This window comes from Eurosta solidaginis, chromosome 1, assembly GCF_040869045.1.
Source record: "Eurosta solidaginis isolate ZX-2024a chromosome 1, ASM4086904v1, whole genome shotgun sequence".
Classification (NCBI taxonomy): Eukaryota; Metazoa; Arthropoda; class Insecta; order Diptera; family Tephritidae; genus Eurosta; species Eurosta solidaginis.
In genome coordinates this window covers 350,188,668-350,202,361 of record NC_090319.1, presented here as the reverse complement: position 1 = coordinate 350,202,361, position 13,694 = coordinate 350,188,668, and the positions used below count along the sequence as shown (strand labels likewise).

General features: G+C 37.8%; 1 protein-coding gene across 3 annotated transcripts in view; it reads left to right on the top strand.

Annotated features, from left to right (window-relative positions):
* Positions 1-13,694, top strand: part of LOC137238049 (octopamine receptor beta-1R-like) — a 285,592-nt gene that overhangs the window by 70,460 nt on the left and 201,438 nt on the right. The window contains exons 1-2 of one of the 3 annotated variants that reach the window (XM_067762607.1): positions 899-967; positions 1,099-1,198. The exons of 1 other annotated variant lie outside the window; for it this stretch is intronic. The gene's annotated coding sequence lies outside the window, so the exon portion shown is untranslated. Of the gene's footprint in view, positions 1-898; positions 1,199-13,694 lie in introns of those variants that run through there. One more of the 3 variants, XM_067762609.1, reaches the window with a different exon arrangement.

The window sequence follows — 13,694 nt, the reverse complement described above, 5'->3', positions numbered from 1 at the left end:
AGGGGGCCCGCGATTTAGAAGTCCTAAGACATTTTTTTAATTCAGGAGTGTCTTTAGTTGTTCCATGTGCAATTTTTAAGCCGAATTTCAAAAGCAACGAATGTCTGCATTTCGTTTTAATATTATAGTGAAAGGAAAGACCCTCTGGGACAGACAATAAGGGATGGAGAAGAATGAGAAGAACGTGAGGGAATAGAAAAGAGAGAAGGAGACTGAGAAAGAAATAGAACGAGAAAAATATTGAGTATATGAAGCGAACAAGACGGAGGGAGGAGTGAATAAAAGGATCAGGAAAAAGGGAAGAGGGGGAGGGCAGAGTTAGATGGAAAAAGCTTATTAAAATGTATGCAGATAGGCCAAATTTAGGGCAGAACAACGTCTGCCGGGTCTGCTAGTATCCCATATACAGTGTCATTTTTGCCCCCCTTTTAACAGCTAGAAGCTTCAAATTTCATCAAATACTTTCGTTTACGTTATATATTGTTGAGATAAGTGATTCATGGTCCCAGCTATTTCGTGCAGACCACAAAAAAAGGTGAAACTTTGCATCCTCACACAAAGTACCTACCTTTTTTTTTTATTTTCTATAATATCATAAATATCGCTTAGGTATGTATATGTGTTCACTATACATTTCGTATCTTATACAGCCGATTATTTGGATATTGCGAATGGCATCAGATTGTTGTTCAGCCCCATTCATGAAAGGTATGAAGTTTTCGGCACAGCAGAAGACAGTCCCGTTCTTACTTGTTTTCTTTTTGGTTTATCCAGATTTTTTCGCATTGCTTTTTTATTACTAGCAAAGGGGCAACCGTGCACATATTATTCCAGTCTCCTCTGGCTCATCGTGTTCGGTCTATTGACACGTTATGGTGCGTGGCTATTTCTGTTTTATCCTCAAGCGTGTTTGTTATATTGGGTTTTGCACTTAACCAATTTTCCTGGCGAATTTTGTGCTATTTATGTTTGTATATAAGTTTATGGAAGTGCGAAATTCGTTAACGGTTGTGTTATCAACATTTATTCAATTTATTTTTTTCTTTGTTTTTAATTCTTTTTTGTTCAATGCGCGACCTTGATGGCCTGAAACCTCAGCTAGTTGAGCAGGATTCAAATGTCATGCTTGCCTGCTTTAATCCAATAAATTCAATTTCCGCATGAAGTGGTGGATGTTTGGTGATGTTAAAGTGTTGTGGTGAGTACAAAGACACTCTCATGCATTGGAGCGAATGCGGTTGTTTACATAAAAGTGACAAAATGGATAATAATTTTGAGGGTTATATATTCTCGATGGAAATCAACTTTATGTAATTGCAAAGAAACTTTTAAATATTTTTTGGGTGAAGGAGTGAAGAATTTAGTTTATGCTCGGTATATGTACCAACGGCTGCAAGCGGCGCAAAGCACCCTGTTATATAAAGAAAGCCCATATCATAATTTTCTTGCTATCCACCAAACAGGGACCTCATAGTTAAATAAATGTTTGACAATTGCCGTAAATACCTAATGAGTGAGTTTGGCTAATAGGCTCCACGTGCATCTCAAAATCTTCTTACATACATACAGTGTCACGAAGATACGCCGTGAGTTTGACTGGCTCTCCGTCAAGCCGCTTAAGCACTTGGTTGATGACCAACGTCGACAGCATTGGTGATAAAACTCTGCGGCGTTCCTCTGTTTACAGATTTTGTTGACCCGCATAGATCCCATTACAACGTGATCATTCTGTAGCTTAATAAAGCCGATCCAAATTGTTAAGGCCGCGTCAGCTTCAATCGAGTTGAAACCGTCCATGATTGTTCATTTCAAGACATTGTTGAAAGCTCTGTACTGAAAGCTTGGATGGTTTCTTACAATTTTTAAACATTTTTGGGATTATTCTCAGAATAATTTCGTAACTATTTTCAGCATTATTTTCTTGTACCGTCTTCAGTGTCATTTTAATTCTCAGCGTGGAACGGAAAGTCGTTTAAAAATAATTAAACATGTAGGCCCTGTCAGATATAGCAATATTAAAGCAAGAAAAAACATTGTTTTTGGATGACTTTGAACTTCATGTTTCCTTGGGTGGTAAAGTTAAGTCTTAAAAACACACCTAAGCGTATTTTGCCTACCACACCGAATGGCATGGGTTGAAGTCCCGGGCAAAGCAACATCAAAAATGAAAAAAGGTGTTTCAATTAAATTAAGCAGGGTTACATTTCGAAGTGATTTGGAAAACACATCGAGTGTATTTCTGCCATGAAAATTCTCTTTTTAAAGTTACACGTAATATTAATTGAACCGCGTAAAGATGTTCTTAATGTAAGGTTTCGTTTAACAGCAAAATCTGATGAGAATTGGAGTGAGTATTAAATTTTGTTTTTAGCGCATTTATAAGCATTCCTTATTTAATCACAAAATCGCTTTTATAACCACCTATTGTACGTATATAAATATTTCATTGTGTTGTAAAACCTATTATAGAAACCTTGTAAATGGTTTTATTAAACAAGTAATTATAGAAGAGAAAATACAAAATTCCCACAGCACTAATTTGAAGCTTTCAAAGACCTGAAAAAAGTCAAAATATATTTTTACTGATAAATACCTTGAAATATCCATAACATTTTTTAAATTTTAAATTGCAAGAGCTGGTACACAATTTCAGTGCATCAATACTCAAATTTTTGAAGTGTATTCTCCTACACCAACGAGAGAGTGGGTGAAATGTTCATAAATGAAACGAAATTACGCGAAATTTGTTCCGTTTCTAATGCAAATGTCATTCGCAAATATATAAAATTGGGCTCTGAACTCAGGCCTCAGGCTCATTCAAAAAACCGAACTAGCCCAACAAACATAAAAAAATATTTCCCGAACCTTCGAAAAATGTATTGCTCATATGTTGATATCCAACATCACCTGCATGCAATATCCAACTTTTTGGAATTTACAGTACACGAGTTGGTCTCCAACAATGATTCAATTATAAGAGGTTTGTTCTCCAAACTTTAAAAAAATCTGTTCGGGTTGCTTTTACGAAGTAAGAAAAACTGGGAATTTTTAATTCCCTTCAGCGAAAATTGTACTAGAAGAGTACATTTAGGGGATATAATAGTTTTCTCTAAATATCTCGTGAACTGATAAAGATTTATGTTGATTTGGTCATTCTTTCATAATTTGTTTGAAGAATGCCGTACGTCAAAATTTATTCAAAAATACACTATCTTAAAACTTGATTCAAAAACTCCCTATCTGCGCATAAGTTCAATGCGTTTTGACATAAGAGGGAGTTAATGAAAAGTATTCTGAGATAGAGCGTTCTTCAACCTAATTCTGATATAGGGCGTTTTTGTGTGATAGGACGATTTCGAACTGGCTGCCGACATGTGGTGATACTCTACTCCGCAGCCGCAATGAACGGACGAAAAATAAAAGAAAATGGCTTATTGTCTTAGAACTTTATATTCCGGTCTTGACTTTGACAGAAGAGTTACGCTTTTTTGCTGTTCTGCTACACTTATTGGCATTTTTATTCTGAAATTTCCGGATAATTTAGAATATTCGGAACACGTTCATTTGATGCTACCTCACAAGGTGCGAATATTCCAAATATAAAACGTAGCCACAAATTCCTAAATGAAGACGAATGTTCCGAACATATGGAATGAATAAGTTAATATGCTGAATGAGTACATTTCGTTTTGGTAACTCCATTATTTACTAATGACATTTTTACGTGAATCGATTTAATAGTCGAGTTTTTGACGTTGAATTTTAATTTGGTAAAGGTTTCGTGTTTTCATAGGTTTACAAAAGTGCACGATTCCTTGGTGTCTGTACTTTTTTCAGCCACACTAAGCATAGTTAATAAATGTATTATAAAATTAAAAAAATTGTTTTAAGAAATTATGCAGTTCAGTACGGTTATTTGTAAACTGATTGCTTCCTATTTAATATTAATATTAGTAGAATATTTTTCGTGAAATCGCAAAGAAACAACACAGTTAATGAATGTCATTTCGATTTGGAAGGAAAATGGCTGCAATTGTTAAAAACTTTGTTAGCCGAGCAAACCTCCTTTGATTGAATCATGATCTCCAACACACATTTTCCACAATTACTTCACCTTTAAGGAAAGACGTATTTCTTCCATCTAAATCCAGCATATTGCTCAAGCTGTGAAGTTGAAAATACAAATTCTCCCGTAGATGGCACCACAAAAAAGAAAATCAAAAAATATTTTTTCAACCTTCGATAAATATATGTATTGTTCGCAACCTAATATTCTATATCAGTATGTGATTTTATTACAACCTTACAGTTCTCAAGTACACATACAACACGAGAGATTTTGTGAAATTTATAGTTCCCAGCATCGTTCTAAAATTATTGTCCAGCCTTAGACCAGGGGTCTTCATTCCATAGCACAATTGGACCGTCATTGCGTATGCGAAAGTGGAAACAGTTTATATTTTTGAAGACCCATGGCTCAGAGAAATTTATAGTTCCAAAATCTATATCCGACATACATATGTCACTAGTTCTTATCCCGCATTGGGTACCGAGGTGAGGGTGAAAATAAAAAGCAACGGTGGCTTACTACCCAGCTGAAACCTTCTATTTTATAGTTAATTTAGTCTCAGACACTAAGTATTATCAAAATCGGATTTCTTTATCACTGCCCTTACTAAAAATATTGTGTACCTAGCTTTTTTACGATAGCGTCAGTCATTGCAAGAAGCTACAGGCATGTCAAAACAACGCTCTCAGAACTGCTAAAGGTTGTCTCCTTATGTCCCCAGAACACCAATTACACAGTGAGGCGAGAGTACACCCCATAAGAGAGAGAAATGAAATTTCTAACAAACAGTTTCGCCTGAACACCCAGAAAACTGAGAATCCCATCAAGCATCTGATTGAAGGGGCCCCACCTACCAGCCTATCACCCAATGTAATAGGCCCAAAATCTCTGTAGAAACCTTTTACATATATAAAAGGGTGTTGCCATTTTCCGTTTTCGTTCATTTTTTCAGACTCATTTCCTGTTACAAGAGTTATCAGTTTACCCAGTTTTCTGATATTAATATTTGAAAAACAAGTGGGCGGGGCCACACCCCATTAAAAAAAATTAAGTGAGAGGATAGTATTTCAATTTTCATAAGCTATTTGGCTATGGTAACTGCATTTCGCTCATAACTAAAAGGAATGGGTTATGAGTGCCAAGGAATCCGCATTACCACAAGAAATCTCAAAATTTACGCTTGTGATTTCGAAATTATGCTAGTTATTTATTTTTTATTTCTTTTATCACACAAAAATACAAAGTACCCAATCTTATATCAGCAGAATAGCTATTAAATGAACTATCTGGGAGTAGTTATAAATAGGAAACTCTGCAAATATGGCAGAGTGGCTTGCTGGAGTTTTTATCTTAAATTATATACAGAAATTTTGAAGTTGCTTCTAGTGTATATTGCTGTGTTATAGTCACCTGGACGTAACAGATCTAGGAACCTTTAACGTTTACAAAAAGTTCAAAAGCAGTCGGACCCCTACTTTAATGATACTCTTGTCTCCCCTCCGATAGAGACACGTTAGGCCCCACCCACTACTTGATTTGATTAACAAAAGCAATAGCCGTGTTAGCAGCTATGGGAACCAGGAAGTGGATATGCTACGACTTTGAGCATCAAACTCACATACTCACTGATTGTTGCACTTCTGACAATATGGTCGCTTTGCGACTAAACAAAGCGACTTCCCTATCATAATGACGAGAGTGGTCCCATAGATTGCATAACATTCAGTGTGCCATCGACGCATCAATGTTGATGGGTGAAAGAAGGTATCATTTCAGCGGAACTAGAACTATCAAATTTCCCTCAATTTGATAGTTCACCACTTAAGTTTTCGCTTTATATTGGAAACTGCTGTTTTTGTTGTCTTCGAATGCTTTAAGACTAGGGAAGCCTTTTGTATAATTTAATTCGGTACACTCTGGTACCAGCAACTTTTGGTGGCTGCCATGCTGCCTCGGGAACAATTTTTAGAACTTTCTGTTATATAGATTTTGTCGTGGCTTGTTTAAGTCATGCCTACCGTAGGAAACATTTTAGCTCTATAACCCGCTGAAATCGTCGCTGTCAAGCTCACAAGCACAGTTGTAACCACAGCTATCTGGAAGAATCCGAATGCGAAATGCCAATGATTGAACTGGGGAGCTTGGTAGGAAGGCACGACTTACTAAGTTCTCCCAGAAGGTGATCCGGTAGGTTAACATCCGGCCTCTGTGTGTGGTCCTTGGTTCAAGTCCAGAAAAACGATATCAAAATAAGTTTTCTCCATTTGAAGCAACATTTTTCGCGGGGTTGTTGTTGTTATTGACGTGATTAAGATACTTCCCGGAGGTTTTGGGGAGTGTTATTGATATTGATGGTCCTTTGCCGGGTATAGATTCGATACGTTCCGGTAACAAGCACTATTAACGTACAAGCTGGACCATCTTGAGAAAGATTTTATATGACCACATTGAATCTTCGATGCCCTTCTCCACCCCAACCCTCGTTGCATGGAACTTGGGGTCGCCAGGGTTTTGGCTGCTAAAGAAACAGTATTCGCCATGGCTATGTGATGATGAGCATTGGGTTCAAGAAACTATAAATTGCGCTGGCAACCCCTTGAAAGGGTTGCGCATTTCTGCCAGAAAAACTTCTAAGTAAAAATTCATTTGCTTTACACCTTCCGTTTGGAGGCGGCACAAAACATGGGACCTACATGGTACCCCGCCAATTTTAAGGAACATTTTAAAAAGAGCTCGTGGCAAATTGAAGGCGAAGCTGGGTCGTTTTATCCTCGGTGGTATTTCGCGTCTATTACCTACTAACTCTTTTGGTTATCACTATCCACATGTTCGTCATAAAGGCTAGTTTGGACTATCTATGGAAATCACAAGCACATATTTTATACAAAATAAGTCGACGATATCGTATTGTAACGAATTTGCTGCAAATCCTCTTATTTGTAATCCTCTGCTAAGTTCGTATCGCTAAACTGTTGAATAAATAACTCCAATATGTAATAATGCAAAATGGCCTTTATTCAAGTACTTCACAATAACACTTATACTTTGCAACGAATAGCTTGCTTAATAACCAAACTGATTGACAGCTCAAATGAAACTCTACTATTCAAAATAATACTGCTATAGCTCGCTAGATAGCGCTTAATCCAAATCTCAAATCAAACTGAATTACTTCTTACTCGCTTGCCCCGCTTTTATAGTTTACGCTGCATACTTCTAGGCTCTTCGATTTCCATAACTTACTAGTTGTTTCGATTACAAAATCGCCAGCCACAACTACGTGCACAAATTATTGCTCTCTCTTGTGACAACTCAGATAAGATATATGCATGTGTTTGTAGTTTACAGTCTCCCGCACACACATAAGCGTATAAGTAAATTCATCGGTGTGTGACATCTCATCTCTCGCTGCCTTGTATGTAAATGTTGCTCGTCGGATTGTGTACATATGTGTAGACGCAATTATTGATTCGTTTATGTAGATACATAATGATTGAATTATTGATGTGAATTCACGTCACTGCTTAGCATCGGCCTGGAGATGGCAGCACTCCTCAGTTCTGCTAATATTCGTAACACTGCCCTCAACCTAAGTCTGATCGTCCCGATCAGACAAATCTCCCAATCTAAACGCCGCTAGCATCTCCAAATGTACCACCCTTCTAATCGGTGGTTTACCAGTGGTTTGTATGCGGTAGATGGTATCACTGATCTTCTTCACAACTTTGTACGGGCCTTCCCAACTGCACCGAAATTGGGCTGGAACACCTTTCCGCCGGTGAGGGTTGTTTAACAGTACCAAATCTCCATTCCGGAAACCTTCCGAATTATTTTCCCTGTCGTACCTGTGTTCCATCTTACTACTCATTATTCTGGATCGTTCCCTCGCAATCTGTTTCTTGGTCAATGAAGAATTACTTCGCAGAGCTTGCGCTGGACGGATTTCCTTTGCATAATCAGTATCGTTCCGACGCTTCACAACAGTAGTGTGCCTTGGCTTGAAACCACCATTGCATTCTTTTTTGGTTTTAGTACGTCCGTTAGGGCTTTTCAATGCCAGTGTTTCTCTCACAGGTACCTTCGGTTTTGATTTGTTTGGCCCATTTGTTCCATCAACCTTTACCTTTGAATTTCGTGGCCTTCGTCTAGTCTTCTCCAACAGTACCCGATTACTGCTGAACCCTTTTTCCAAACTAAATTTAAGTGGCACATCTTGGTTCTCATAACGCATCACCCTTCTCTGCATATCGATCATGATGTCGTGGTCAACCAAGAAATCCACTCCCAATATAACTTCATCAACAATCTCCGCCACAACAAATTTGTGTAGGACCATGACCTTCCCAATCAATACTTCACATATCACTTCTCCCTGAACTTGGTTATACTCGCCAGTGACCGTACGCAACTTTGCTCCAGGTAACGGTTTTACTCTCCTGTTGACCAAGTCAGATCAGATCAAGGAATGAGATGCGCCTGTATCTACAGTCAGTATTCGTTCTTTGCCATCCACATTCCCTCTGACGGTAAGACTGCTTGATTTCCTTCCAATTTGCGACACAGATATCACAGGGCATTCAATAGCTGGATCTAGCTCTCTACCTCTTACTCGCTCTTGCTCATCTCCTCCAGCTTTGCGTTTACGGCCACCCACATTGTTGGAACTATTAAGACCAAGATCGCAATGACGTGCTATGTGACCGGACTTCCCGCATTTGAAGCATTTGATAACTTTTTCACTTCGCTTTTGCGATCCTTTCAGTGCCTCCAATATTGCGTCTACCCACTCTGGCCTTTCTACTTCCACACGGCGTGCTTTGAAAACTGGTTTACACAGAAGCGACGCTGTTTCCTGAATCAGAGCTTGTGACACCGTTTCTGCGAATGTTGGCTTTGGGTTTGCGTATGTAGCTCGCTTTGTTTCGACGTCCCGTATGCCATTTATAAAGCTCTGAATCTTCACTCTTTCCGTGTATTCCACGGGTGCATCCGCATTTGCAAGATGAGCCAATCTTTCAATGTCCGAAGCAAACTCCTGCAAAGTCTCGTTAGCTTTTTGGTAGCGGTTTTGCAATTCTATTTGAAATATCTGTTTCCTGTGTTCGCTTCCGTATCGCCGTTCTACAGCAGCCATCAATGCGTCATAACTGTTCCGTTCGTACTCTGGAATAGTCTGTAAGCTTTCGGCAGCTGGTCCTTTCAATGCTACGAAGAGTGCGGCAACTTTATCTTCCACATTCCAGTTGTTCACTGCTGTGGTCTTCTCAAACTGTAGCTTAAAGACCTGGAAAGGAACAGAGCCGTCAAAGGATGGTGTTTTTACCTTTGAATTACTAGTTAAAACTGCTGGGCGATTTAGTTGCAACTGCTCGATACGTCCTCTCAAAGCATCCACCTCGGCCTCGATTTTTTCTTCAAACTGTAAAATTTTTGTATCTTGCGCCTCCAACTTCGAGGAAATACGTTCTTCTTGCTCTTCCAGTTGAGCAGAGATCTGCGATGATATCTGTGCTGAAATTTGCGCCGACATTTCGGATATCCGTGCCTCTTGTGCTTCAATCTTCGCTGTTATATGGTTCTCCTGCGATTCCAGCTGAGTTTCCATCTTGGATGTTATGCGTGTCTCTTGCGATTTCAATTGTGATGACATGTTGGTAGATATTTGTGATGACATTTCGGACATTTGTGCCGATATTGCAGCCAACATCATGTTCAGGTCTGTGTTCGTCATTGTCTGCGGTGTTTCATTTTTCTCTTCAATTTTTGCTGTTGTCTCGTCCTCATCAGGATAAAAGACATACTCGTCCACATCAATTGCTTCTGCTTCCATTGCCTCTCGTAGCCGTGCCTGAAGTTCGAGTTTAACGCCACTTGTATTCAATCCACGGCTCTCCAACTCCTTCTTTAGTTGCTGGATCTTCAATTCACTGAACTTTGCCATGTCCTTGTTGTCCTCTGGAATTTATTCAACAATTCCTCTTCTGACACCAATTGTAACGAATTTGTCGCAAATCCTCTTATTTGCAACCCTCTGCTAAGTTCGTATCGCTAAACTGTTGAATAGATAACTCCAATATGTAATAATGCAAAATGGTCTTTATTCAAGTACTTCACAATAACACTTATACTTTGCAACGAATAGCTTGCTTAATAACCAAACTGATTGACAGCTCAAATGAAACTCTACTATTCAAAATAATACTGCTATAGCTCGCTAGATAGCGCTTAATCCAAATCTCAAATCAAACTGAATTACTTCTTACTCGCTTGCCCCGCTTTTATAGTTTACGCTGCATACTTCTAGGCTCTTCGATTTCCAGAACTTACTAGTTGTTTCGATTACAAAATCGCCAGCCACAACTACGTGCACAAATTATTGCTCTCTCTTGTGACAACTCAGATAAGATATATGCATGTGTTTGTAGTTTACAGTCTCCCGCACACACATAAGCGTATAAGTAAATTCATCGGTGTGTGACATCTCATCTCTCGCTGCCTTGTATGTAAATGTTGCTCGTCGGAATGTGTACATATGTGTAGACGCAATTATTGATTCGTTTATGTAGATACATAATGATTGAATTATTGATGTGAATTCACGTCACTGCTTAGCATCGGCCTGGAGATGGCAGCACTCCTCAGTTTTGCTAATATTCGTAACAGTATTTTGAAAGCGTTCTCACTAAACCCAATTTAAAAGGAATTCACGACGCTAGGATAGGCATCGTCTGATACGATTACTGTCTTAGCTGCAGTTGAACTGGGGAAGAGGAAAAGGTGCAGCGTCTATATTCACTTTGTCCTACACCAAATAGTAGGCGTTTTGTTGCTTCCGCTTAACCGTTTCTCAATGTTATTAAAAACTTAAAATGAGGGCATAGCTAAATTTACTGACCACCAATCGTTGGTCTACTATCGAACAAAAAAATTTCACTGCTGCTTGACATAAAGTCAACAAAAACCTTTTTTCTTTCATTTTTATTGGCTGCTTAAAGTTTTACAAACATTTTTGTGCGCCTATGAACGATTTGTTTTACTTTTGTATTCTTCCAGCGCATTTCCCTTTTGGCTATTTACTCAAATGGCGTTCCAATATCCTCGACGCATCAATAAATAAGTGAAATTGAACTTTGTAGGTCACACATACATAGGGTAGTGTTGTTATGTAACCATTGAGATGAACTGTGAGTATCATAAACGAGCGCTACGAATATAGGATGTGAAAAGCACGGTCACAATTAAAAACCCAATAAACATTTATGTTCAATTTCAATTTTAGAACAAATTTTTACTTATACCTCAAACGTTAATTGTAAAATATGTATATCTCGAACAACCATATCCGGCACCTTAAGGTGATGCAGATATTCTAATTGTCAACTTAAGGAATTTTATATATCCACTAATTTCTGAGACATTACCGAATAGGAATAAGATCGAAATATCTTTTTCAAAATAAACAAGTTGAGAATTTTTTCATACCACGTAGGTTGGTTTTCTGTTGTTTATTGGGTAATGTATCTAAGCTCAATAACGTAGCTACTTTGGAATGCTTGATGTATAATTTATATGGTTATAAGGAAATGTGAATTAAGTTAATGTAGATACATAAAACGGTGTTGAAATTGGGTTTTATATTTATCTAAATTCCTTTTTCATGTTTATGGGTCAGCAATTTATGGATCATCAAAATTTGATTACTAAAATCATTCAAAGTAAGTGAAATAAACTTTGACATTATTATGAAGCGTATTAGAAAAAGGTGGTTTTGAGCGAGCTTTCTTTAAGCTAAAAAAAAAATTAGTGAAGCAACTTGACCGGCGGTACTTAACAATAGTTAGTATTGTTACGAATTTTGGAAATTTCTGATAATTATATATAAAATGGTCTTTATTTAGACTACTTTGGGAGTAGTACTTCACAATTAGACTTCACAACGTGAATAGGCATTCAACGTCTTGCGCTACTTTTATACTCTCTGCTGACTCGCCCGCATATTCCTCCCAAGGTCTAGGCCAGCGGTCGTCACCCATAAGCGCTTCACGCAATTGTTTTTGTAAAACGCTTAGGCAAGCACACGGCATAGCCAAGTGCACCACACATGCCCGCGCGCACGCATCCTCTTGCCTTCAACCGAATGTATTCTGATGTGCCCATTAGGAACTAAACTGCTATAATTTCGTGTAAAAAGACTTTTGAAGTAATATTTTTGGGTATATTTTTTGTTTACCTGTACGAAAACAATAAAGCTCTGCTTGTTTTATTTAATTGAACGCATGTAGGATTATTTTTAAATGCATTCAAGAAAACAATGCGATACTTTAATTTTGAAAGCTACCAAGTCCGATTGGGTTTGCGTACGTGCTAGCGCCATCTCTGCTCGCTGATTGGTTGTCGTTATTTTTTCGAAAAATCGAAATGAAAAATAGACATACACTAACAAAAATTTAATAGAATATAATAAATAATATAATAAAACTTGCTTAAGCGTTCATTCCTTCTACGTATTTTTTATGAGTGCATAAATAAGCAGAACGTAAATTATTTTGTCCCCTGTTGTCAAATCCTGTGACACACATGCACAGACCGTACTTTTTGAATTTTGCAGTAATAAAATAATCTTTGAATATTTCTAAAATATAAAATATATACTAAACATTTTTTTACTACGACTAGGTCCGCCGCAATTTTTTTATTTTTGGATATCAATTTTGTTTCAAAGTAGGTGTGGTCACGCTTCCATAAGAAGTTTATGGCGATCGCTGGTCTAGACGTTTCACCTTCTAAAACTCCTTAATCGTTACTTGGTTTGTTAACTATAAGCGTGTGTATGTGTGAGTAACAACTTCTTCCCTTCGCTGATGACTACATGTGTGTATGTGACATATATCTGCACTTCGAGCTGCTGGTTATGTGTGTCGAATATTCTTCGTTGCCTTGTACATAAGCGTGCCTGTTACCGTTTTTGTGTTGTGATTATTTACTAACAGCATAGTGATGTCAACATTCGCCACAGTATATATGGAAAGAAAATGTTCGACAAACCCTTACACATTTTGTACGATTTGATTATATTGGCTCATTTAAGTACGTGTTATATTTCTCAATTTATTCATACCGCTAATGAAAGTTAATAATGCCGTTATTTACATTTTTACTTCCTTTATATTAAGCCACTTTCATATTTATCCGCAAATTTCAGTATTAAGTGGGGAACCTTGTAACAGAGTTTTAGGTAAACAAATCTTGGCGGTATGACGACAATGCAAAAAAAGGAGAAAATATGTCCGCCAGGTGGCGCACGTATACTAATTTTAAAATATGTGTCCAAGTTTGGGAAGTTTTGATTAAAAGTAATACAATACGCATTTTATCTCCGAAAAGATGAAATCCTATTTCTCTTGCAATTTATGGTGTGCTGCTGTTGTTTGCTTTTCTTACAAATTTGCGGATCTACATGTTTTATGAGACATCTGCTAACGGCAAACACATTTCCGAAAATTTTTGATGTTTGTTGCTCTCTCAATTGATTGTAGCACCTTTGGTTTGTGAGATCAGATGCATGTTACGAAAAATTTAAGCGAGTGTCTTAGTAAGTCAAAAAATGTTCCCGAAGCAATGCCGA